The 27,810-nt window shown below is 36.2% G+C and overlaps 1 long non-coding RNA gene across 1 annotated transcript; it reads right to left on the minus strand.

Moving 5' to 3' along the window:
• Nucleotides 1-7,944: 7,944 nt before the first annotated feature.
• LOC149802908 (uncharacterized) lies at nt 7,945-12,738 on the minus strand. The gene is made up of 2 exons (XR_016420107.1): nt 12,582-12,738; nt 7,945-8,387 (listed from the first exon to the last, which is right to left on the minus strand). It is a non-coding gene; the product is annotated as an uncharacterized LOC149802908 (long non-coding RNA).
• Nucleotides 12,739-27,810: the final 15,072 nt, after the last annotated feature.

Consider the following 27,810-nt stretch of genomic DNA (forward strand, 5'->3'; position numbering starts at 1 on the left):
GCCAGACAGGAAGACATTTCCAAAGCACTGATCGAGATGGAATGCTTTACATAATGTTGTTGAATTATAGAAAGCAGACTACTTCGTGTCTTATAAATATAAAGATGTATGTTAAATTTAGTTAAATTGTGAAATTTTTAGTAATTCTTAGCATATTTATGCAAAGGATGTAAAGATAAAACGGGGAATTGTGGATCTTCAAACTTATATTGTGGAATTCTGCAAATCAAACTGAGTCATGGAGTCTATAACATAAAAATACTTGCAAGAATAAAGCAATACTGCAGAAGCCAAAGTTGATCTAACTACTACAAATAATGGTATGGAATGCCGGAAATAAAATGTAGTCAAGTTATCAATCAACATACGGCCCGATACCAAAACTGGTTGAAATTCAACAAGCCTTGGTAAAGTTATGCTCTAGAAACCAACGTCAGGAAGACAGGTAATCAAGGGAGCATATCTCCTGCAAATGTTGCGGAACGCTGAAAATCAAACTTATCAAAGGTTTCGTCTATATAGAACTGCATTTTAACTTTGTATCAAATCGAACAATCCTGGGTAAAGTTAAACTGAGGAAACTACAATACAAAACTAAACACATATGAATAAAATACCTTCTTCACATGTGTTGCACTATTATTTTCATCAAGTTGCTTTAACATCAGATAACAATGATACAAATACCTGTTTGAGCCACATCAATTAGGCCAATTAGCCAAACTTAATTTATAATTAATATCAATTAGGTCAATAAGCTAAAATTAATCTCTAATTAATGTCAATTAAGCGTAGCCAAAATTACTCTATAATTGTTGGCATCTTGAACTGAACCTTTCTTATATAATGGCACAATACCGATTTGTCCCATTTTGTTATAAATATTCCAATCAAACATACTGTTGAATAGAATCTATACGAACGTTGCAACATCCACCCGAGGTTATTTGAATATAGCAATTACCAAACCTTCGTGTCCTCTGGATATATCAGAATCACTGTGTTTAATGCTGCAAACAATTTCTTCAATAGTTACTTGTTCATTTAAACTTTCACAAGTAGTACGATTAATATAAATACTTGTTTTGCATCACCGCTTGCAATAACGTCAACGTCTCCAGCAAGTGGGTTTCTAAACTTACAGAATAGCTAAAATCTAATGATATGGGCAGTGCTTCTAATTACATCGCTACATGTTTAACATTTTTGCCGAAACACAATATACTTATTTCATGACTCAGCAAAACATGTCCCGTTGCGTCGCACAACAATTTCTCTTGTGGACATCTTGAATTTCGTGGCTGCATACAGCTGTACCAATCAGATGAGACTTCTGCTCCTGCGCTCAGCTTCAAGCTTCGATTAACGAAATCCAGGTAAGCTCAAGTGAAGTTACATGCTCAGATTATTCTAATGACTAATTAGAAACATGTCTTGTGCAAATGATATTTAGAGCAGGAATTTGTTATGCCAATGTTGACTAGGATATGTTGAGTAGGCCCTATTTACCTGCCTGCATATTTTAAGAGGCGACTAAGGGCGGCGTGTGCCTCAATGGCTTAGGAATGTGTGTGACCAAACGTGTGCAGATCCGAATCCTACCATTTGATCAGCTAGGGTCTGCTATATTGGTGCATCCTTGGCAAGGACACTTTGCTTCAATTGCCTCTACGTTAAATAACGGTGCTGTAAAAATTCAAACCAAAACTAATCATTATTGTTTGAAATATAGATATCAATATTTTATGAAATTAGTTCCAGATGACCACAGTCTCTTTGTCTACTCCTAAACAGCTTGATGGGAATGTGATATTCTTTGTATTACAGGCAGCTCTTGTTACAACTACCAAGCTTGTGTCCATCTGGTTGTTTGCAGTAACAAATATGTTGCTCTTAAAGATTGTGTCTTAATTTAGAATACTTGTATTTTTCTGGTCGTTGGCAAACCAATTATTCGGTGAGAAGGAGTCCGCAAAATATCTCGATTATTTTTTACAACTAATGTTATCGTAATTAATTTTAATCTGATATACGTTTTCCTACGTATTAAACACATTTCTAAAAATGACGTGTGCATATGTTATTATCTGACATATTCCAGGGAAAGGTAAATAGGAATAATTGTGTCATTGTGTAGACAATATAGAAGGTGTAACAGGATGAAGGCAGATTGGGACCTTTTTTTTAGCGAAGACACTGAAATCAATTTTGTGATTTAACGATGAATGAATTGATACCAAATGATTCAACAGAATGAAACCTGATTACATTGTCGTTCATATATAATGCATTAACATTACCTACACACATTATGTGATATAATGAAATATGCATGTTTGTTGCGGGTAATTTGATGTCGGAATCGGAACCTGAATGTTCCGTGATAAAGATTAAATTTACCATTAAACAAGTCAATGAGAACGTTGTACATTTTCGGACTAAACGCAAATATTCCGTTGTAATAAATGCTCTAGTAAGAGTTGACTATATAATTTGTCATTTATCAACTATCAGAGAAAGTTATATTTTGTTTTGGGGGAGTTTGTTGTTTTTATTTTCATGCTTAGTTATATTTTTTTTCTTTTTGATCTCCGGATTCATTTGTGTGAAACAAATAAAGCAGATTTCTCTAGAATTCTATATAAATGTAGTTTAATTCATCCATATATAATGCATAGCATAGAACTGATGGAATTCTGCTACGCTGTCTCTATACTTTTGCCTAATGTGGCCCTACATTGCATGTATTCTACAGCTGCTGGGAGTATATTGCCAAGGGAGCAGTCATTGAAAGGCGCTGCTAAAAAGGTCTCAAATTTGAATGAATGCAATAAATGTTCTTTATTGTTTAATGTATGTTATGCCCTGTCACAATGTCCAATACGTTTAGAGGAGATCTATGTAAATCTGGCTGTGAACAAGTTCTGGTAAATCAATCAATAAAAATACAAAAATCTTACATTGTTGCCACGAGTTTGCTGTTTCACATTGCATCTTTTCACTGCGGTAACGCTTGTTCGTGGTCATGATAGAAAAGTAAGAAGTGTCATTTATGTTCATCGCAGTAGATTTGCATGAATTTGTATGAATGTTTCATGCATAACCATTGAATAACAATAAAAACATCTCTCTCTCTCTCTCTCTCTCTCTCTCTCTCTCTCACACACACACACACACACAATATTAATTCAGCCGGGAGAACCTGTCCTGATTTGACTATTATTCATTTGATACCAGTTTTTGTGGATCCGTAGTTGCTACAAACTACAAACATAAAGATAAAGTAAGAATTATATATCTATAAAGATAGCAGTACTCCATCACCATCCGTATGGATGGTGAATACCGTCATAATAATATGCATGTATTTTCTATTCTTCCTTGATGCATTATTGTAAATAGTTGCTTGCAAGTGCTACTTTCATAATTCTATCCATGTATATTGTATTTTTCATTGATGCAAACTGTACGTGGCAGATGCAAGTGCTACTTTCCGTCTGCATTATTGTAAATGGCTGCTTGCAAGTGCTACATTCATAATTCTAGTCATGATTACAAGTGCTTAGATCTCCTTCTTCTTCGCCATTGTGTCTTGGCAGTTTGCCATCTACTGAACTGATTCCGTAGTTTTTCATATGCAAATGTTCTGTTAATTATTAGAAGCTTTTATATTTATAAATGTGCTATATTACAATTACATCATTCCATCTGCAGTTTTCATACAGATTTGGCCTTGCAACAGTGTAAATACTAAGTTTTATTAGTAACGTCTTTGTTGTCCAACTCGTGTAGCCATCTGTTTCCATAATGAGCTTCTATAGCCTATTAGCATGGCATTATGAAAACAGAGTGCGTTCTAAATATCTTAAGTTTTTCCTTGGCCAAAAATAGTGAACGCCCCCAGGGGATTTAGATTGCCTTAAGGCAATCATTTTGTGTGGCAAGCAGCAAATTCAGAATTTACTAGATCTACGTGTCGAATAAATACTGTAACTCTTTCATTTCATTTTTTAAGGTGTAGGTTTGCGACAAAGTTTTATTTGTTCTCTTACACCATGTGCTTTCTCGAAGATCTAAGTGTTTTATAGCACCTTACAAAAACAAAAACACGAAGACCACAGCAGGGTGGTACATCTTCTTCAACCGCAGCTCTGACGCTCTTTAAGTATTTATTTCACATTTTAAGAAATCTACTTCTTAGTGATATCTCTCATTACTTTGGAAAAATTAGTTAATTTAGCAAAGTACGGATCAGAAATGACAATGATGATATTTCCCTGTACTCGTCTTAACGAGCTTTTATCAGACAACCCTGGCTGTAAAGATAGTGCAGTACGTCACCCATTTTTACTCACCTCACAGACTTCTATCTTTTCCTGTGATACTATGTACATAAACTAAGACGAAAATAATATATTTCAGAACAACATCAATAACACATAACAAAAATGTTTATAGGTAAAATGATATTTAAAATCTTAAGCGTTCCTAAAGGTTTTCTTATTCTTATCGTCATCTTCAGTGTGGAAATTAGTGTTCATATCATGATAAGAATGATGATTAGAAGTATTAGATTTAGTGTTCGATTGTTTTCCAATAATAATTTGCATTGTTAATGTACAGAACCTCAACCTTTGAAAGTAATTTCTTTTCTAACTTTTAAACTTGTTATGCATCTATTGAAACTTGTGTCTCTAAAGTGGAAATAATCAGAGACAAATGACAGAATCTTTCAGAAGATTTAACTTTTTTTGTGTGCAATTCTTACCATTATCAAACCAATTAAAAATAATAAAATAGTTCAAGAATTTTAAAAAATAGACATATAGCACCCTTATGTTCTAATCATTCTGCGGCCCTTTGTCACATTAAAGATTTATAAATTTAAAAAATTTAAAGAATTTTCGAAATATTAATGTAGTTACGCATGATTCCGACTTACTAAGTGTACCGCACTGTGTCATATAAAAATAGTTTCGTTGGAATTATCTATGAACAGATAGAGAGACAGACAGACAGACAGAGACAGAGAGCAAATGCACCAAAACTTGCAGATTTCGTTAAGTTATTGTAATTATTTACATGTATGCTTGGTCGATGAGCGTGTTTTGGGACAGTCTTAGGGCCTTTCCTTCAGCAAATATCAACAAAGGAAAAAAACTATGCTGATCTTACTCGATAATTATACAATGAAGAGTTTTGCTGAGCACTGTCTGTTTTATTTTTTATATGATATAATTGTATACATGTATCCTGGGTAGGTGAGAGCGTTTTCGGACAGTCTTGTGGTAGCCCAATGACTTTCAGGGCGATAGGCAGAAAAATTAAACTGCTGGATGTCTAATGTATGCATAGATTGTTGGAGAATATTCAAACATAAAATTTGACCCTTGATTAGAATGGACAGATTTGGGGAGGCAATCAAGTGTTCTAAAATACTGCCAAAACGTTTAGAACAGCTTTTGCTTTAAGATTCTTTAAAGGAATAGCTTATGAAAATTTTGCTGACGCACACATTATGGTCAACAAGGTTTTGGCTGCATGACTTGGTATTAGGTAAGGAACTGATTGATATTCGACCATTTTTGGACTAAATGGTTTGTCAAATGGTCAAACGCAGGAATAGGTTGCAGATGACTGATGTGACTTAGGTATCTTCTGATTGGGATTTCCTACCATTTGACAAGTGTGACAAGATCTACAGTACTTATGAACATCACTTTTAATTTTCGGCCATTGAAAAGCTTCAGGATCTTGTGATAAGTCTTATTGACGCCTAATTGACCAGCCTAAGGAGTTTTATGGACTAGTCTATATATTTCCTGTCTATACGACTTAGGAACAGCAATATGATTTCGCACTAACCACTCGTCACCAACAGGTACATCAGGTGGTCTCCGTTTTCTCATAATGACCCCATTTTTCACAAAGTAACAAACTGGTACTTCTTTGGCTTCAATTTCTGAAACCTAGTCTTGTGTCATATCTGAGAAATAGTAATTGGGGGTTTATAACTAACATTAAAATGACTTCCATGCTTATAAAGCAGCTGTTACGTTCTGCTCAAATATCTTACAACTGGAGTCAGAAATTGTGGTTTCTATTATTCTGTGAAGAACCTCTCTCTCTCTCTCTCTCTCTCTCTCTCTCGCTCGCTCGCTCGCTCGTGAATGAACAGGAAAGAGAAAGTATGTCCTTGATGTACAGTTATCTGCAATTTGCTCAAACCATATGAGGTCTTCACTGATACAAAATGCAGAATTTGCACTGCATTACTCTAAAATAATAAACATGCTCTAAATTGGTAAAGTTGTAAATGAGAATATATAAACAAATTAGGACCTTAAAAATTGCTCATAAGCGGCTACCATATTTTGGTAGCAGAAGCTACCATATTCTGTCCAAATAGAAATGTGTTGGGAAGGGCGAGCCAAAATGTAATATTGTGTATAATTCTAATTGTATACAATTTGATACATTTAATTTATTTTATGCCTCTTGCAGGCCACCTCCCAAATGTCTCAAACGGCACAAAATCTAATTATACACGAGCTCTATATGTACATAAGCGCATGCATACAAACTTCATAAATCAATTGTGTACCACAAGTGATCAATGCCGAGATAGTCCAGCTGATAGAGCATTGGACTCGAAATCCATGGGTCGCAAAGCCAGTACACGCCCACGTCTGCTAATTTGGCTGCATCGGTGTGTCCTTGGGGAGGTCACATAGCTCCATTTCCTCGCAATGATATGGCCAATAATGTATTCAAATTGCCATTAAAACCAACAAAAGCACCAAAGAAAACCTTTTCATCTAAGCCTCGTGGATTAAACAAATAATAAAATGAAGATGTCCTCACTGCAGATAGAGTGGGCGATCGCTCCGGTGGCCTAAGTAGTTAGAGCGTCCGCCTCGGCTGTTGGAGATCGCGAGTTCGAACACAGGACGAGTCATATCGAAGATTTATAAAAATGGTACCAACAGTTGCCTCCCTTTGCGCTCCGAATCAAGCGATTAGTATTCGGATTTTGTCGGCCTGGTCTCAAGATAATGTTACTGGGTGGGACATGATGATATATGTCTGCGGCATGAAGCCCCAGGTGCTAGACATCACTACTGACTGCCACACTCCAGACATTGTAGCGATATGACTCACACTCTTAAAGCTACGTTAAAAATCGAAACACACACACACGCGCGCAGATAGTGTGGATATAACAATAGATCTCTCACGTTAACCATGGGTCATGTTCATATCTTAAGAAAGTTAATAAAACTTTAAACACTTTACATAAGTACCGTTCATATTTTTAAACTTTTCTGAGCTCAGATCTCTGAGCTATTGCAGTGTGTTAGTCTAGGAGAGCTCTGCATCAAGTAAACTCCATGAAGTTCCGAGTTGATAACCTAATTCCGTTACAGACTGTCTGTTTTGGGAATTGGATCTTAATCTCCGGTTTGGTACTCAGTTCCATATTACCGTGTACATGTCTCAGTTCCTCTTTTTTTTAAAAAATAAAGAATTCTTGCTCAAATTAATTTTTAATATATTTCTAACAAGAAACAAGATTTCATATAACATTCAGCATGCATTTGCAATTAAAAATAGTTATGATTTAAAAGCTACCTGACGAGGTTTGCTTATCTTCGAGGATTTATGACGTCTCTGCCTTGAAGAGGAGTGTTGATATTGTCCTAAGTATAATTAGCATGATTAACTAAAGTCTCAGATTTAAATAGTTTTGAGACATTTAGTGAAATCCGGACCTGTGTAATAAATACATGTTCAATTTACATTGTAGAGAGAGAGAGGGGGCTGTGGTTCTACATTTTTTTCCAATTTTGAAACAGAATTTAAAAATAGAAATCTACTAGTTATCATTCGTTTAGTTTTCCTGTGATCAAAATTGAAAAGAAATAAAGATAAAAGACTAACTCCTTTTAGGTTACTATATGAAATTTAATCCACACAGTTGCATTCTACATTCATTATGACGTGAGAAGATGCCAGTTTTCAAAGGCCGCTCTTGACGTGTCAGAGTCAACAAGCTGGACGTATTTGTACATGCAGTTCATTACTGTCCGATGTATGTATCACGATAATAAGATTAGCAATTAAGAATATAACAAATCACACACGACATTGCAATACAAATGCTGCTCGCTCCCTCTGATATCTCATCAGAATCGCCCGGGCCCACGGACGAGTCCTCTAAATAAGATTATTTTTTGTGAGACTTTTCATCCTTTCCTTTCGTTTGCTTAGAGTCATTGCCTTTCGGGCCTCCCTCGGGATGCTTATCACCTTTATTTGGTGCCACTGCTTCGGGTTTCTTTTGTTCAGGTTTCTTTTGTGTGGCAGTCTCTGCTTTCTTCATCTTTCTGTAAATAAAAACATTTTCAATTTGATTTTATATTATTGACTAGTTGGAACATGCAACGAACATTTGTTTACGTGAGGGACTGGAGGGTAAGTGGGGCGGTAAATTTATTTTCTCGGGAGTTTTCATTACATATTTGGCTATACAGGACAAATATACACAGAAACTGTGAGTCGACATCAATATATATGTAGACTAATTCTTAATTGATGGATATTGGTGGCATTGTTTTCGGCATCGTGGACTTGTTTCATCGCCAAGCAGTGTTTATAGCCATCAGCGTGAATGGATTATGGTGCTGCATCTTTAAAGTTCCATCTATTACTACCCTTATGCAGCTGGTACCTAGTCAAAACACGAAATGCATACAGGATATAAAAATACCGAAAAATTTCTAATTTCATTCATTGATTTATAACTTCTCATTGCCACCAAGAAGTTACTGACATTATCATCTTCTCAGCGTTTCAAACCTAACGGAACTTCAACATTTGCTCGGCTTCCTTATCTGCTTGGGTGAGTCAGTATTTTTCACATACAAGGAGTGATATAGTTCATAGTATTCTGTAAGCTCAGGACAATCCCGTAAATGTTCGTAACGTTAATATTTAAAGGGGGTATTTCTCTTTCTCCTACAAACTGTGAGAAAATATTAGGATTATATAGTTCATACATTGGCTGCAGATGACAGTGTTTTCCACGTCTGTATGCGAATGCCTTCATCTACCCCTTCACTAAAATTGGATTCCTCCAGCAACCGGAAAATAATAATAATCAGGCTCCTCGTTTAAACTCAAAATTTCCCTTTGGTTTTAAATACGAAGATGACAATAATATGAGAAGACACTTGGTGAAAATCGATTTAGAATTTATCAATCAATGACTCAAATGAGAAAATTGTGTGCATGTTTTAAAATCCGTGTTGCTTTTCCTTTTTAAAATCGGTAGGAGTGGGTGGATGGTGGTAGAAACAATAAGCATTCATACAAACAAACTAAAATATTGATAAAGAGAAATTCCATTACAAGGGCCTCGATTCAGCCGAGGAATGTTTTCAATCAAAGAAGGCAGAAGTTACTTTAATGAAATGAAGCTATCTGATCGCTTTTGTCAACATTGGTATGTTCAAGAAATACACTCTAACTTCAACCGACTTTAACATTCCTCAGGTACAATTCCATATCAACCAGTAGTCCGAGTTTTCTCTGACCCTTGCCACCCCATTTTTGATATTTGGACATTTATGTTTGGGGGGGGGGGGGGGTAGGGTAAGAGTCCATTCCCTATCGAAAGTACGAATTCACTAACACCAACTGGTGTCGGCATGGGGTAGTCGCTTACTAGCCGGCCCGGCAAACTTGAACGACCTTTCATCACAATATACCTGCATGAATTGATAGGAATATGATTTATTTTCTCAGTAATTGCGATCATAGCATTCGTTATGTCTTTAATCCACTGACAGACGAGACGAAAGTACATCGTTGCTGAAATTTGATCTGGATCTGGCCATTTGCATTGCTAGTCACGTGACTACTCACCTCTCGTAACCTACATGTCAATGATATCAGAGGTCAAACAGTCACGTGACATCAACGATACGCAATTTCTATTGTTACTGTGGGAAAGCAAATCGAACATATAAATGAAAGTCACTTAATTTGTATTATACAAAAATGAATAAACAACAATTTCTCAAAATATTTATTGCCAAAACAACGACCGAAAATCTGTAAATGTTGCAGCAATTTGAAGAAAACCAGTTTCACTACGCGGAGAGCACATGTCAATGTGGTAGTCACATGACACCAACAAACATCGCTGACACGTGCTCGGTACTTCTTGAAAATGGTTTTCTCCATCCTGCTGCGATATCGACAGGTTTCTGGTAGTTGTTCTCAGAATGAATATGTTGAGAATTAAGTGTGCATTATATTTATTTACAAACATTAAGTGACTTCTACATAATATGTCCAGATTCTATGTATACCGGCTTTGGAAATTTGTTTCTTGTCGATATCACATGACTATATGACCTCTGATGTCATTAACATTTAGGTTGCGAGAGTTGTATATTTATGTGACTCAGAATGCAAATGGCGAGATCCAGATCAAATTTCAGCAGCGATGTACTTTCGTCTCGTCTGTCAGCTGATTAAAGACATGACGAATACTATACTAACGAATTTTGAGAAAATAATCATATTCCTATCGATTTCATGCAAGTACGTCTCGATGAAAGGTCGTTCAAGTATGCTGGGCCGGCTAGTAAGCGGCTACCCCATGCCAACATCAAATGGTGTCGGCGAATTCCAATTTTTCGATAGGAATGGACTTTGACCCTACAACCCGACATAAATGTCCAAATATCAAAAATGGGGTGGAAAGGGTCAGAGGAAACTCGGCCTATTCAACGAGCTGAAATGAATGTAATCAACGTTATTCAACACCATTTATTTTGTAAGTAGGATGTCGAGCCATACTACATAAATCAGGATACACGTATTACATCGTAGACTTAGCATGACTATGTGCAATTAAGCATCCATGTGCTACTGTCGTCTGTGTCGTTAGACTAGCGATCATCATTTCATTAAATAATTGTTCAAAGCCTCTTTGGGAAAATGGAGAAGTTTCCATCAAAGCAAATGATTAAAACAAATTAGTACGTATAAATGACCAGAAAGTCTATATCAGGGGTCTCAAACTCAAACAACTCTGAGGGCCGCATGAGGGCATTTTCGATGGCCCAAGCGCCGCATCACCTTTATTTCTCATGACACCTTGCGACGCCAAACATTTTGCAGGCCTGAGGATACGGGCCGCGTGTTTAATACCCCTGGTCCATATGATGACTTGCAGCTCGCTCTTCCCAGCAAGGAGAAGACTTGAAAACATAGCGGCAGTTTCAATCATAATAAACCCTGTTGCAATGACGGAGGAAAGAATGCGGAATTATTAAAGTTCATATAAAATTAATCTTGACCATTTTTCAGATTGTTTAGATTAATAAATTTTCAAGATGCAGCATCGGAAACCATTCGCATTACCTTTCGGATTTGAAACCATCTGTAGGCTAGGCTAGTCAAGTCGATTCTGTGTACCTGCGTAACGACAATGTTTGTTTCAAGAAAATAATAGTAAAGATGGACAGACGGAGAAGGCGACAACGTTTTCATCCCCAAGAAAGCGGTAAACCACAGCCGCTACCCTTCTTTCTCCTACCACACAGTCAACATTTGAGAAAAAAAACGTTCGTGGTTCGTCTCGTAAGGGGCCATCCATTTAGTACTTGCGCAAAAATCTGGCAAAACTTGACCCCTCCCCCCCTCCCTGAACAAATGCGTATTTTTACCCACCCCCACCTGCGTACGTACGCTTGACGCACCCACCCCCAATTCTATAGAACGCTCTATATTTAATCCACGCAGAAACGATCAAGGATTAATAATATTAACGTGTTTAATATTAATTAAAATATAGCCCACAGACGTTGAATGTCTGTCTGCTTCAAAGAAATAAGCTGCGTAAATTTTAAAAGTTTGTCCGCTAAAAGTCATACCCCGACTGAACCCACTCGAACAGGTTACGTATTAGACAAATTAGTACCGATGTTTCATCCCCACCCCCCGTCCGTTTCCTATGTGTACGTAGATCATCAGTAGACCCACCACTCCACCACCCATACGCAAGCGTATGCATTTTGATTACCCCCTCCCCGTCCATGTGTACGTACTAAATGGACGGCCCTTAACGAAGAATTTTCCAATTATGCTCATTTCGAAATAACATTCCCCATTCAATTCGTTCATAAATTACATTTGGACTGTACACTCGTGCTATGATCTAAATCTTTTATATTCAGTCCAATCTATAGCAACGTTATAAAGTTTACTAAGATAAAAACAAATTTTAAAAAATGTTTGATCTGCTTTTATGTGTATAGACAAAGAATGAGATGACATCTAACAGCTGAACTTTCAAAAAATTTACGTTTACGTATAAAAGGAAACTCAAGAATAAATACAAAATACAGTCTATCTCATCTAAAAATTAAATGTGTAAGTGAATGTTTTATATAAAACTTATTGTTATGAATGACAACTCACGTGAATGAATAAGTAAACATGACCATTTCAGCGTTTCAGTCTAGATTCTAAATAAGGAATGATATTACTTAAGAAATTAAGAATACCTGTATCAAAAATATCGGCTGGTATTCAGTGTTATGTTGTGCGCCGCAAACTTTCTTGACTTTCCACAATCTGCCCTGACAAGATCTGACTGCAGGCTGCGCTTATTGGCGCATTAATGTACCTTTGACGCAAAGCAGTCAAATCCTGTAAAAACCGGATTATTTTCCATCGTTGTATCTATCTGTAAATTAGTTGCCATTCTATATACATTGAAATTATATGGGACGTTTCCAAACGAGATATTACATTAAAGCTAACAAAGCATACATTTGCAGTTTATTATACACATATATGAAATTGTTTTATCAACAAATCCATCAAAATATTAAAATCAGCGCTGACAAAGTAGCCGTTGCTCGACTCGTATACTGTAGCATATGGTAACTTTCCTCGTTGTCAACAATCTTATATTACATGGTTGTATAAAATAATCTAACCTTGACCTCCTGTCACTAGCACTGAAATTATCAGTCTTAACTATTTTGTTCTTCCATTTAGCTGCTGTATATAAATCTCATCCGTATGGTTTTAATATTTTGGTGATATAACTATTAGTAAAAAAAAAATTTTAAGAAAACTTGACGAAATTATTGTGTGCACAGATCATTTTTAAGAAAACTTGACGAAAATATTGTGTGCACAGTCTACACATTCAGTCTGGTCAAAATCAATGTGCTCTTTCTGCCGATTCCATATTGACCATTAATAGTAAGACTGTGTCCGAGGGGGAAAAGAATTAATTTAAATCCTCTTCCTTTTATGAAATTTTCGTGTCCTTACAAAACGAAGAGTAATTAAAAGGAAATTTGTTATTTGCACAAACCTAAACGTAATTCAACGGTCAACGCACACTTGTTGTGAATTAACACGTTAGTTTTTCGGTCAAAGGTATTAGTCAAGGAGGATGCGGGAGGTCGTGGGTTCGATCCCCGGCCGAGTCATACCAAAGACTCACAAAAATGGTACTAACAGATGCATCGCTTGGCGCTCAGTATTAAGAGGTTAGTGTTATGACCGGTCGGCCTGGTGTCAGGATAATGTGACTGGATGGGACATCATACTACATGTCTGCGGCATGATGTCCCAGTGCTAGACATCACTATAAACTGTCACACTGCAGACATAGTAGCGATATGACTGAATTTTTTTAAAGCTACGTTAAAAATCCAAATCACACACACATTAGTCGAGGAACTCTTATTTATCTATACATGGAAAGCTATTTTAAACGAAAAAGGAAAAATAACATAATTCAACATATATACTTTCAAAAGAGCTATTGTATTCTTTGACTGATTTCGTGTTTCATTTTGTAGATGATTTAGATTTTTGTGAAGAAATGAATGTACGGGTCGTATTTTAAGAGCCGCGGGTCTTCAGTAACTAGTTTTCCAGAGCTGCAATCGTGTCGTGGAACCGGATCAAACTGGTTTGTCCCTGGCAAAACACTTTACCTACAGTTGCAGCGGCACTAAATAGTCTACTCGCGTTGCTTTGCCATAACACGCCAAACAGAACCAAACTGGGTCAAATTTTCCTTGAAAATTATGGACTGTCCTTGTGCGAAATAAATGCCAGACAAAAGATGAGTTCACAACATCACTGTACCTACAACATATACAAACAACCCATCAACTCTTGAAGTTAAGAATGTCGTCATAATGCGTATTCTGAATGGTCTCCTGCCAGTGTGTTTTATGCTGTTGTGCGATTTGAACATTTTTGTTTTAGCGTAGTCCCTGAAAAAATAAAAGATTGCAAAATATAATTATGTGAAAGTAATCTACTGTCATGTAAGAAAAAAGATGCAGAAACTGTTCCATTATTTTTCAAAACTGATGACAATAGCTTTGCTTGACCTGAATTAAACTCTATGAGTTGTAGAGGAACATGGTGTGCGCTAGCAATGTGGCTTTAAATCTTAGTCAAAGACAATGAACAAATTTAAATACCGTGTTAAAAAGGGCTGCTTCATAATATATACCAGTATTAAGTAACTGCAACCTCCACAAGGGTGTCATCTACAGATATCCTGATTTCATTATCACACTTATAATGTGACTGACTAATTGATTGATTGTCATGTAGTTACACTTTAGCGTAACGTAACAAATCACGAAATAGTGCACCGCTCTGGAGATTTAGAGCGTTTATTGCAGTTAACGGTACCCATCATCAATGATTATGTTGGAGAAAAATGAGTAATGACTTTGTATCGTTATCTTTGTATTATACACGTAGGAATTCTCTATCTCTCTCTCTCTCTCTCTCTCTCTCTCTGCATTGCATGGTGACTTCATCTTTTTCAAGCCGCTTTTAGCTGAATAAATCAATGATGATTTCAACATTATATATGTGTTATTTTGCAGTGTGTTTTAATCAACCTCAACACGAAGACTACTAATGTACTAAAAGAAACTAAAAGACAAAGGAAACCCGCAACGTATCTACTTTAAGTAATGAATTATCTATGGCAACTCATCTGACTGCTATGTACTCGTGTACAAACTGGTTTAGGTTTTGATATTTTGTGTATTGTTTTAATAAGAATTCCCTCACAACCAAACTATGGATACACACATAATGCGGCATGTGTAAATCAAAGTTGTTTTTGTTATTGTGGGGTTTAATGTCATTTTCAGCATATGATAGGATATGCATGGCGTCCTGTATATTTTCAGGAGCATAAACACTGGAAAATCCTGAAAAAATCACAGACCGACAAGAAGCTACTTGCTTTCTCACATACCCATGTTGGTCGAGCTAACGCACACAGTGGATAATTTTGATTGATCTATAGAGGCTAGAGTCTGGAATCACTCGGTTACACGGGGTCCTAACTCAAAGCCATCAAATCGCCAAACGATGCAGGCATATAGGCAAATAAGAAAGCACATTTAATGCACCTGTCAGTCATGATCTGGTTGCACATATTATTGCAAAGTCTACAGAGTGCGATGATGAAAGACACATATTTCTGTAAAGACACAGTTCTTTTTGGGACTGGCGATCTTGATGAAACATGTTTTACTTTCATTTGTCTACTGACTTATATTAACTTATCTTCTAAAGCTGGTTTCTCGTAATTCGATGTCACTCGAGCAGGATCAGTCATGCACAGTCATTCTTTCATGTTTCGAACACTAAAAATGTAATTATGTAATTAAAGCAGATATAGTTCACTGAATAAAACAAACGTTTCATAGTAAAGACTTATTATCAATAGCTTCACATGTGTGAAACCCCAAGGTTCCGACATGATAATCCTATCAATACCTTAGCGGATCAAACAGATACTTTAGTGCTTTGTCCAAGCGAGATCTATTGGAATTTCATGCGTTGCCTCCACTAGTATGTGTCACAGTCCCGCTACAATATTAGAAATTATACAGTAGAAACGTGGACATTTAAATTTGAATGGCTCAAGAGCCCCCAGTGTGTAGACAGGTTATCACATCGGAACCTTAATGGTGAAACCCCATCGCAATGATCATTAATCTGACACTAAAATGACGATTTTGCTCGCTTTTTACGAGCTTTATTTCAAAACACGCCACCTATTATGGAAATCGATAACTCCGATTTTACCTCTTCCATCTGGCAAAGAGCCAAGGGAACTTCCAAATCCTTGATTGAGACATTCGGACCCACTCGACAATTTCTGCGAGACAAAATTATGCCTCGAATGTTCTTGTTGTTGTGGGGGTTTAACGCCATTTTTCAGCACACGATAGGCTATGCATGGCGGCCATTATTAATGGTGGAGGAAGAACCCTGGAAAACCCCGAGAAGAACCACCGACCCACGAGAAGCTACTGGCAAGCTTTCTCACATACCCACATTAGCCGAATCCAAGACTCGAACCCACACAGACAGAGGTGAGATGGCAGTGATCCGAAACGGAGAGCGCTTTAGACCACTCGGATACTCGGGCCCCGCCTCGGATGTATGTCGCCGAAGGAATGCTTAGAAAAATCATAATCTGGTAGCAATATATATATATATATATATATATATATATATATATATATATATATATATATATATATATATATATATATATATAAACTTATCTTCTAAAGCTGGTTTCTCGTAATTCGATGTCACTCGAGCAGGATCAGTCATGACTTGTACAGTCATTCTTTCCTGTTTCGAACACTAAAAATGTAATTATGTAATTATATATATATATATATATATATATATATATATATATATATATATATATATATATATATATGAGAAAATAATCCGTAATCTATTCGGACGACTTAATGCACACTGTTGCATGGAGTAAAAAGGAATTAATAAAACTCATATAAGACGAACCTTTAATAATTTTTCAGGTTGTATAAATTAATATATTTTCTGGATGCAGCACCGGGCACCATTCGCATTACCCTTTGGTTTTGAAACAAACTATAGACTAGGTGAGTCTAGACGATGTTGTTTGACTTCGTAATCTCACTGGTTTTCTACAGCTGCTGTCCTTAATCTTCTTCTTATTCTTCTTCTCCTCTCTCTCTCTCTCTCTCTCTCTCTCTCTCTCTCTCTCTCTCTCTCACACACACACACACACACATATATTCACAATACATTCGTTCACAAAACAGAACTGATAAAGTGGTCTTTTAATCGACTCACGTTCGGTAACATATGGTAATATTTCCCGTGTTCTTAAAAGTAATAAATCACATGGTTGAATAGAAAATTCTAGCCTTGACAGTGTGTAACCATAGCACTGTTGTTGCTGCTGTTTTGGGTTTAACGCCATTTTTTATCGCATGATAAGCTATATATGGTGGTATCACGGTACCAATTGTTTTTCCATAGACCTTAATGTTTTGTGAAATAAATATACTTTCTTTCCTACCTCAGCATGCATGTCACACATTGTCATAGAGAATAATGTTAGACCGTCAATTTGACAAGGAGAAAACCAGGTACTCTATTGCATTTAAGAGAGATAACTCTGCTGGAACTACAAAAGGGTAAGAGTTATCTAGTCACATTTTTAGCCATGTGTATCACATTTTTAAAAAATGATAAAAAAAATTACAAAATATGATCTAGATATGAATTAACATAATCTAACATGTTGCCAAGAGTCTCAACTTTTTTTTTAACCCAACTGAAAGTACAACTCTTACATAATGCACCAATCACAACCAGGGTTGTACAATTGGTACAGTTATACCTGGTGGCCTGTATTACTAATGGAAGACCCCAAGAAAACCCGGTAAAAACCACCGACGGAAGGGAAGCGACTGGCAACTTTATCACATCATCATCATCATTTAAATTATAGACGTGTTCGCCCATACGGACATATACGTCTGGTTAATGTCCATAAGGAGACTATTTAATTCATCCCAGGGGAAGGAATTAGAGCCTATTCCCCCAGGCATTAATGTGTATAAAAGCACTATTTAACTGAGCCGTCAGGTCTTGGGTCAATATAACTGGCTTCATAGACCTAGCGACCTGACCTGAATATACATCGGGACACCTAGGTTTTTATTCCCATGTGGAGGGTTAATTAATTCTTCATGAAGAGAGGGAAAAGTGCTTATCCCTTCATGCATTTAATATATGCTATGGACGCTTTTGAGTTTAAAGTCCGGCGGTGGCGAGGAGGAAGGTTCGGTCAGGGAGGAGCCTGCTCACATCCAGGATCAAACACAAAATTTGTTCTCTATGCTACGTTTCACTGTGTCGGTTCGAGTCTCGGATTCGGCTAATGTGGTTATGTGAGAAAGCTTGCCAGTAGCTTCTCGTGGGTCGGTGGTTCTTTCCGGGGGTTTCCGGTTTCTTCCTCCACCATTAATACTGGCCGCCATGTATAGCCTATCTTGTGCTGAAAAATGGCGTTAAGCCCTACAACAACAACAACAACGTTTCACTGTCGGACTCTAGTCCAACATACCTATCCGACCTTACCCATGTGTACACACCAGCAAGATACTTACGCTCCTCTTCTGGCAATACTCATTATTCCCACTGTGAAAACAAAGTCATATGGACAACGTTCTTTTGCATACCAAGGCCCAGCAACGTGGAATGAATTGCCCACTGAACTTAGACACAAAGACACAGTGATCACATTCAAGAGTGCTCTTAAAACTCACTTATTTCGACTGCAAGAACAAACCTAAAGACCTAATAATGTTTCCTACCTAAAATATTCTCAGCATGTTTTTTTTTATAAAGTTTTCTCATTTCATGGTTTTTGTTTTTGTAATCATATCATTATATGTTTTTTATCTTATAGGTGTTGTCTAATGTTGTAAAGCGCTTAGAGCTTCTAAAGATTAGGCGCTATACAAAGTCCTCATTATTATTATTATTATTATCCAGGGTATACATTTTTTCACGCCCTTGCCAATAGGTTAATGAATTGTTGTCTTGACAGATTTTTGGGGATATATTCTGTGCCGTTTTTGTTTACAAGATAGTACCGCATCAGTGTCCGCTTAGTGATAGCCTGTAGGGTTATTTAAACTTTATCTATTGAGTCTGATTTGGGTGGGGTGGTTCTTGGTTTAGGTTTACCCTTTTGTGTATGGTATTTAAACTTTCCTAGGCTTAATGGTGCCCCGCTTTGGGCAGCTGGGCCTGATGGTCCCTGGGGTTTGGACCACCTTATAGGTATTAATTTTGGGGTTATAGTAAGTTTTCCTATCTTGATAGACTTTGCCGCCTTGTGCAGCGGAGCCTGATCGTCTTGGGCTTTTTAGACCACCTTATCTATTCTAGGTTTTGGGGTCTTATCTGTGTGTTCTAATTGTTTTTAGTGCCTCGATGATACACTCATGCAAATATGGACGAAAAGACATACATGGTGAAATTTATAGAACTCCCACTTTTTGTATCTTTTTGTGGGTTAGTTGTTACAGCGTTGGAGTTTAAATAAAAGTGTCGCGAGGTTAGTACCCGACCACATCTGCTATGGTTGGCTGCCTCAGTGTGTCCTTGGGAAAGGCACTTGGCTCCCATTTCCTCACTAACAAATAGCCATTAGTGTCCGAAGTACATTATAACTCACAGTCACAGACACAAGTTATTTTGGGGTCAATTGTGTTAGCAATGTTTTCAACGAAAAATATTATTTTAGCATTCAAATTTTAAAAGAATTAAGATGCCTCCGCTGTAAATATAAAATTGTCGCTCAGGCTCAGTATCATTCCATCAGACATTCCCTGACTATTGAAAAGTGTCGGTCTCAAAGAAAAAGATGTGTCAAATAAATCCGGAAAGTTCCGAGTTTATATTTTAATTCATATTCATGTTACCGCTCAACGTTAATGAGCCTAATCTAGAGTTGTACACTCAGTTTCGAAATTACTTGGCCAAACACTCAATTAAAAACAAATGAAACGTTCTTGCACAAATTTAGAATGTTACATATATTTTTCCTGTCTGATAACAACGCAGTTTCCTTTAAGATACAGCACGCATTCGGGATTAAAATTGTTCTAAGACCTCAAAACCTCCTCGCGAGTTTTTGTTATTTCCGAGGATTTATGTCGTCTCTTCCTCTGATATAAATATTGATATTGTTTTATGAATCATAAGAATGGAAATGCAAAATCTCAATTTGAAATAGTTCTGAGAAATTTAATGAAATGAGAGAATATGTATTGAAAAGATATTCAGTTTACATTTGAGGGAGGTCTTATGATTTTATATTTTTTTTCAATATGAAACAGAATAATTTTAAAAAAGGTACAACAAATCATTCGTTTAATTTTCCTCTGTTCAAAGTTGAAAGAATTAACGATAAGACCATTTGCTTGTAGGTTCTTTTATCAACTTTAATGCACATTATTGCATTTCACAGTTTGTTTGGTCTTACAGGATGCCTATTTTTAAAGGCAACTCTCAACGTGTCGGAGTCTCATTGAGCTGGAAGTTTTCTGCATGCAGATCATCAGTGATAGATTCTCTATCGCATTACTAAGAATAACAACCATGAATATATCAATATAAAAACAACAGTTCAACAAAATTATTGCTCGCTTCCTCCGATATCTTATCCGATGAGTCCTCTAGATGAGATTATTTTTGTGAGACTTTTCATCCTTTCCTTTCTAATGCTTAGAATCATCTCCTTTCTGGCCTTCCTCAGGATGCTTATCACCCTTTGGTGGCGCTGCTTCAGATTTTTTTGTGGGGCAGTCTCTCCCGTCTTCATCTTTCTGTTAATAAACAGAACTTTAATTTGATTTTATTTTATTGACTAGCTGATACAGGCACCGATCATATTTTAAGTGTGGGGATGGGGAAAGAGTGGGTTGGTGAATTTATTTTCTCAGGAGTTTTCATACATATTTAGTTACACAGGACAAATACACGCATAGACTACGAGTTGATATCGATATATATATATATGAAGACTAGTTCTTAAATGATGGTTGTTGGTGGCATTGTTTTCGGCATTGCGGAGTTTACTCAGAGCAAGCAGTGTTTACAGCCATGACATTGCTCGTGATTCGTCGTGTAATGAAGAATTTTCCAAATGTGCTCATTTCGAATAACATTCCCCATTCAATTCGTTCATAAATTACGTTTTAGACCGTACACTCGTGTTGTGATCTAAAATCTTCTAGATTCAGCCTAGTCTATAGAAAGGATTTAAAGGTTAAAAAGATAAAAATAAAAACAAATAAAAATTATTAATCTGCTGCATATGTTTAGACAAGGAATAAGATGATATCTAACATCAGAACGTTTTCTTCATTGATGTTACCTTTAAAAGAAAAACCACAAAACAAATACAAAATACAGTCTTCTCGTATCCAAACATTTAATCGAGGAACTTGGTGAAACGATTTTCTTAATATATAAAAAAAAAAAAAAAACTTACTGTTATGAATGGCAATTCTCATGTGATTGAATATGTAAACATGCCCTTTTCGATAGTCTAGATAAGGACTGATATTACGTAAGACAATAAGTATATCTGTATTAAAAATATCGGCTGATAATCAGTGTTACCTGTACAATGTACAGGTATGCGCCGCAAACTTTTCACGACTTTCCACAATCTGCCCTGACAAGATTTGACTGCTGGCTGCGCCTATTTGCGCAGCAGCATTAATGTACCTTTGACGCAAAACAGTCAAATCCTGTAAAAACCGGATTATTTTCAATCGTTGTATCTATCTGTACATTAGTTGCCATTCTATATTAATTGAATTGATATGGGACGTTTCCAAACGAGATATCACATTAAAGCTAACAAAGCATACCTTTGCAGTTTATTATACACATATATGAAATTGTTTTATCAACACATCCATCAAAATATTAAAATTAGAGCTGACAAGATAGCCGTTGCTCGACTCATACACGGTAAGATATGGTAACTTTCCTCGTTGTCAACAGTCTTATATTACATGGCTGTATAAAATAACTAACCTTGACCTCCTGTCACTTTAGCACTGAAGTTATCAGTCTTAACTAATGTGTTCTTCCAGTCATCTGCAATGTAAGGATAAGGATTGGTTTGTTGTTCGTATGAAAGTTGCTCAATCAATAAGGTCATTGCATTTTCAAACCTTCTGAGTCGTTCGGGCAGAAACAACCCAAAGTATAATAGATTTCAGTTCAAAGACATCAACTTGAAGATTCGAGTTACACGTGACTTAAACCCAAGAATAAATGAAAGAAAACTTGACTAAAATACTATGTGCACAGAGTCCACAAATTCAGTTTTTGTCCTTCTCCAAATCAATGTACTCTTCTGCCGATTCACAATTGGCCATTAAGCGTAAGACCGTTTCTAAGTGAGGAAAAGAATTAACATACATCCTTTTCTATCTCAAGTTTTTCAATTAAAACTATTAATAGAGGATCTCTTTTTATCGATACTTACAAATACAAATGGCGTTAAACCCTAGAACAACAACAACAAGAAAAGGTACTCTTATTTATCGATACTTGGAAAGCTATCAGTAGAGGTACTCTTATTTATCGATACTTGGAAAACTATTAGTAGAGGTACAATTATTTATCGATACTCGGAAAGCTATTAGTAGATGTACTCTTATTTATCGATACTCGGAAAGCTATTAGCAGAGGTACTCTTATTTATCGATACTTGGAAAACTGTTTGTAGAGGTACTCTTATTTTTCGATGCTCAAAAAGCTATTAGTAGAGGTACTCTTATTTATCGATACTTGGAAAACTATTAGTAGAGGTACTCTTATTTATCGATACTAGGAAAGCTATTAGTAGAGGTACTAGGGGCCCCGAGTGACCGAGTGGTCTAAAGCGCTCACCGTTCCGGATCACTGCCATCTCACCTCTGTCTGCGTGGGTTCGAGTCCAAGGCTCGGCTAGCGTGGGTACGTGAAAAGCCTGCCAGTAGCTTCCTGTGGGTCGGTGGTTCTTCCCTGGGTTTTCCAAGGTTCTTCCTCCACCAGTTATACTGGCCGCCATGTATAGCCTGTCCTGTGCTGACAAATGGCGTTAAACCCTAGAACAACAACAACAAGAAGAGGTACTCTTATTTATCGATACTTGGAAAGCTATCAGTAGAGGTACTCTTATTTATCAATACTTGGAAATCTATCAGTAGAGGTATTCTTATTTATCGATACTTGGAAAGCTATCAGTAGAGGTACTCTTATTTATCGATACTTGGAAAACTATTAGTAGAGGTACAATTATTTATCGATACTCGGAAAGCTATTAGTATAGGTACTCTTATTTATCGATACTTGGAAAGCTATTAGTAGAGGTACTCTTATTTACCGATACTTGGAAAGCTATTAGTAGCGGTATTCTTATTTATCGATACTTGGAAAGCTTTTAGTAGAGGTACTCTTTTTTATCGATACTTGGAAAGCTATTAGTAGAGGTATTCTTATTTATCGATACTTGGAAAGCTTTTAGTAGAGGTACTCTTTTTTTATCGATACTTGGAAAGCTATTAGTAGAGGTGCTCTTATTTATCGACACTTGGAAAGCTATTGTAAGCGATATCATTTTACGTGAATACTTTCATAAAGGCTATTATTGTCTTCTTTCACTAAGTCGTGTTTCATTTTATAGATAAGATTGTTTTATTCTAAAGAAATGAATGAACAGATCTGATTTTAAGAGTTTCATTTTGCCTCACTGGTTAGCTTTCCGGAGACGCAATAGGATGACTGAGGATTCGAATCGTGGAACCGGACCAGACTGGTGTGTCCTTGGGCAAAGCACTTTACACACAGTTGTCTCGGCACTGGTCTCCTTGAGTGGCTTGTTCGTAAAACACCAACCAAACTGGGTCGAATTTTCCTTGAGAATGATGAAATGTCCTTGAGCCAAATAAGTGCCAGACATATGATACCTTCACAGCATCAGTGTACAGCCAATAAATATAAAGATTCTATCAACTCTGGAAGTTAGGGATGTATTAATAATGCATGTTTTGAATGATTTCCTGTCAGTGTGTTTTATGGTGTTGTGCGATTTGAACATTTTTGCTTTAGCGTAGTCCTGGAAAATATAAAAGATTGCAAAATATAATTACGTGAAAGTAATCAACTGTAATATCCGAAAAAAGATGCAGAAAACTGTTGAATACATTTTTGGATACTGATGACAATAATTATATATATATATATATATATATATATATATATATATATATATATATATATATATATATATATATATATATATATATATATATATATATATAACCTGCAACCTCTACAGCTATCCTCATTTCATTATGGTAATTACATTGTTATACGAGTATTTGTTCCTGTGAGTGATTGATTAATTGAGTGATTGATTGATTGATTGATTGATTGATTGATTGATTGATTGATTGATTGTTCTGTGTTTAAACTTTCGCGTATTGTAACAAATCTCGAAATAATGCAGCTCCCTGGATAATTTAGAGCGTTTATTGCAGAAAACGGTACCGATCATCAATGATTATGTTGAACAAAAATTAGTAATATCTTTGTATCATTATCTTTGTATCATACACGTAGGATTCTTTTCTCTCTCTCTCTCTCTCTCTCTCTCTCTCTCTCTCTCTCTCTCTCTCTCTCTCTGTTGTGTGGTTGTTTCTTCTTTTTCAAACCGCTTTACCTGATTCAATCAATGATGACTGCAACATTATATATAATTTTGGTAGTTACTGGTTACTGCATTTGTCTGGGAACATATGAAATGTTTTGTCTGAGTAATACTGCACGACCTTTTTATTGTATATTAATTTCATTTTCCTCCTAAGGTTAATAATAAAGGAATACAGTACCAGAAACAAAGAAATTTAATTTACGCAATTTTTCAAATAAATACACAACCGTAGAGTCGTCAATATACAGTAACAAGATTAATGAGCACATAGCACTGCCCAGCGACCCTATAACTTTTTCGCGCGCTCAACATTAGTTTAAATAATCTCGTTTAGATCTACTTAAAATTGAAATTTGGAATCATATTCTGAATGAATACGCATTGAAAATAAAGTTGGTCTGGAATGGGGAATGGGTGGATTGTTTTCTTCTGTTGATCAAACTCAATTCTGCTTTCTGCTTATGATGGACTGGATTTATTGGATCAAAATAAGTTCAGTAAGGAGAATGTGATTTCAGTTTAGTTTCCTACTACAACATTCAGCTGCATTGTTTCTCAGATGTATTGTTTTGACTGACTTATAATGTGATAAGTCTCTGATAGATATGCGATAGCTCTTGGCCTTAGTATGCTTTTCCGTACTCGTTGTATAGACCATAGAAAGCACTGATCATAGTCTGAACCATTATATTTGCGAAAAGTTAGGAATATTTCTCCTAAATGACTGTTTAAGTGATCAGAATGATATTTTCAATCACAGCGTCTCTCACGTTTGTTGTTGGCATTGCGAATATTACGCTCATTTTTTTTTGTTTGAATATTTGATTTGTGCCTCAGTGAACTCGTCCACATTGTTAACTTTATCATCTCTAATGTCAAATGGACGAAACAGCTTGTTTAATTAATTCATTCACAAGCAAATCTAATAAACCAAAAGCTAAAGTATATACTAAATTAGCGTACATTGTTTAATCATTATACACTATACTAGTTTTATTTAGGCACACATATCGTGAGGTATGAAAAAATATGGAAAAATACTGCACGATTTTGACAATCTAAAGTTAATGGAGAAATAAAATGAGCATATAATAACGTGTTTTAATAACCTCAACACAAAGACTAGTCATAAAGTAAAAGAAAATAAAAAAAGAAAGGAAATCCGCAACGTATCTATTTTAACCGAAATGAAATCCTTACCCATGGCAACTCATCTGACGGCTATGTACTTATGTATAAATTGGTTTAGGTTCTTATATTTTGTGTATTGTTTTAATAAGAATTCACTCACAACCAAATTATGGATACACGCAAAATCCGGCATGTGTAAATCAAAGTTGTTGTTGCTATTGAGGGGTTTAATACCATGTTCCAGCATATATTAGGCTATACATGTATTTTCTGGAGTAAGAAAATGGGAAAACCCAGGAAGAATCACAGACACACGGGAAGCTACTTGCTTTCTCACATACCCGTGTTAGTCGAGCAGAGACAGAGGTGAGAATTGTGAGTGATCTATTAAGGCTTGAACGTTGGACCACTCGACCACACGGGGTCCTAAATCCAAGTCATCAGACCACTTACTGATGCAGACATATATCTATTAAAGCACATTTAATGCATCGGTTAGTTATGATCTGGTTGCACATACTGTTGCAAACTCTACAGAGTGCGGTGATGAAAGACATATATTAGGTAAAGATACAGTTATTGTTGGTACTGGCGATCTCGATGAAAAATGTTTTACTTGCATCTATCTACTGACTTATATCCACGTAGCTTCAAAAGCTGGTTTCAATGTCACCATAACAGGATCAGTCATAAGACGCACAACCATTCTCTCCTGTTTGAACATTAACTGGGTTGTTATGTAATTCGAGCAGATAGAGTTCTTTCAACACAGCAGCTTTTGCACAGTAAGGACTTATTTTCAATAGCTTTAGATGTATCAAAACTAACCACAAAGAAGACTTTACTCCCTTTTTACGAGATTTATTTCAAAACACAACACTTAATATGGATTGTCAAAATCTTCAATTTTACCTCTTCCTTCTGGCAAAGAGCCAATGGAACTTCAAGAGCCCTAGTGGAAACATTCTGACCACCTCGGCTATTTCTGACAAAATGATGTATGTCGCCGAAGGAATGCTTAGAAAACTTATAACTGTGTTAGGGGAAAATTCACACACGAAAAAATAATCCGCAGTCGACCACCGCGGCTATTTCTAAAAGCTGCTAATGAAACAGAAATGCGATGCATTCGCAACTTCAATGTCAAACCTTAGCCGAGGAATTCCGCTTAGCAGTTATCGCCATACATATGGTCCGTATTACTGAGGTCTTGTTGTTTTTGTTCTTGTAGGATTAGCAATAGTAGACGTTACAGGACTGGTAGTAATAGAGTGGCAGTACTTGATACCTCACCACGCTATTCATAAAGTATCAGGAAAATTTTTATATCCCCATCTGTCCGTTTCATTATCTCCTCCAAAACTGTCTATTGGAATTTCACACACACACACCCCTCAAAAAAAAAAAAAAAAAAAAAAAAAAAAAAAAAAACTTTTAATTTTGTTGCCATTTTTTAGACCGCCAGTGGGAGAGACTCACACATATCTACTAAACAAGGGTTCCCGCTGTGGGAGCTAAAGTCCAGTTCATAAAGGAATGCAACTTCAATGATATTTGAAAATGTCTTTGAACAAAACTGAAACTGAAAATCATAGCAGGACAACACGTTATATAAGTGATGTATTTTTTTATAACCTATGGGTAACTGTATGCTGGATGGGTGAAACTCATGGAAAGATGTATCACATGTCTACGACAAGTGATGAAAGCCAGGGAAGATCAATGATAGAGCACTGGACTGAAAGTCCAAGAGTCGCGAATTTAGATTTGTACATATTTTATTTATTTGTCTGATAACAAATGAGATTTTCTAGAAGATTCAGCACGCATTCGAGATTAAAATAGTTCTGAGATCTCAAACCTCTTCAAGTGTATTGGTTATTTCTGGGGATTTCTGTCGTCTTTTCCTCGGACAGAACTACTAATACTGTTTTAAGTATGAAAAGCTTGAAAGTGTGAAATTTCAATCTTAAATATCTTTCAGAAGTGTGATGAAACCGGTGCGTGTG

This window comes from Sinohyriopsis cumingii, chromosome 3 (assembly GCF_028554795.1).
Source record: "Sinohyriopsis cumingii isolate HCF-2022 chromosome 3, ASM2855479v2, whole genome shotgun sequence".
Classification (NCBI taxonomy): Eukaryota; Metazoa; Mollusca; class Bivalvia; order Unionida; family Unionidae; genus Sinohyriopsis; species Sinohyriopsis cumingii.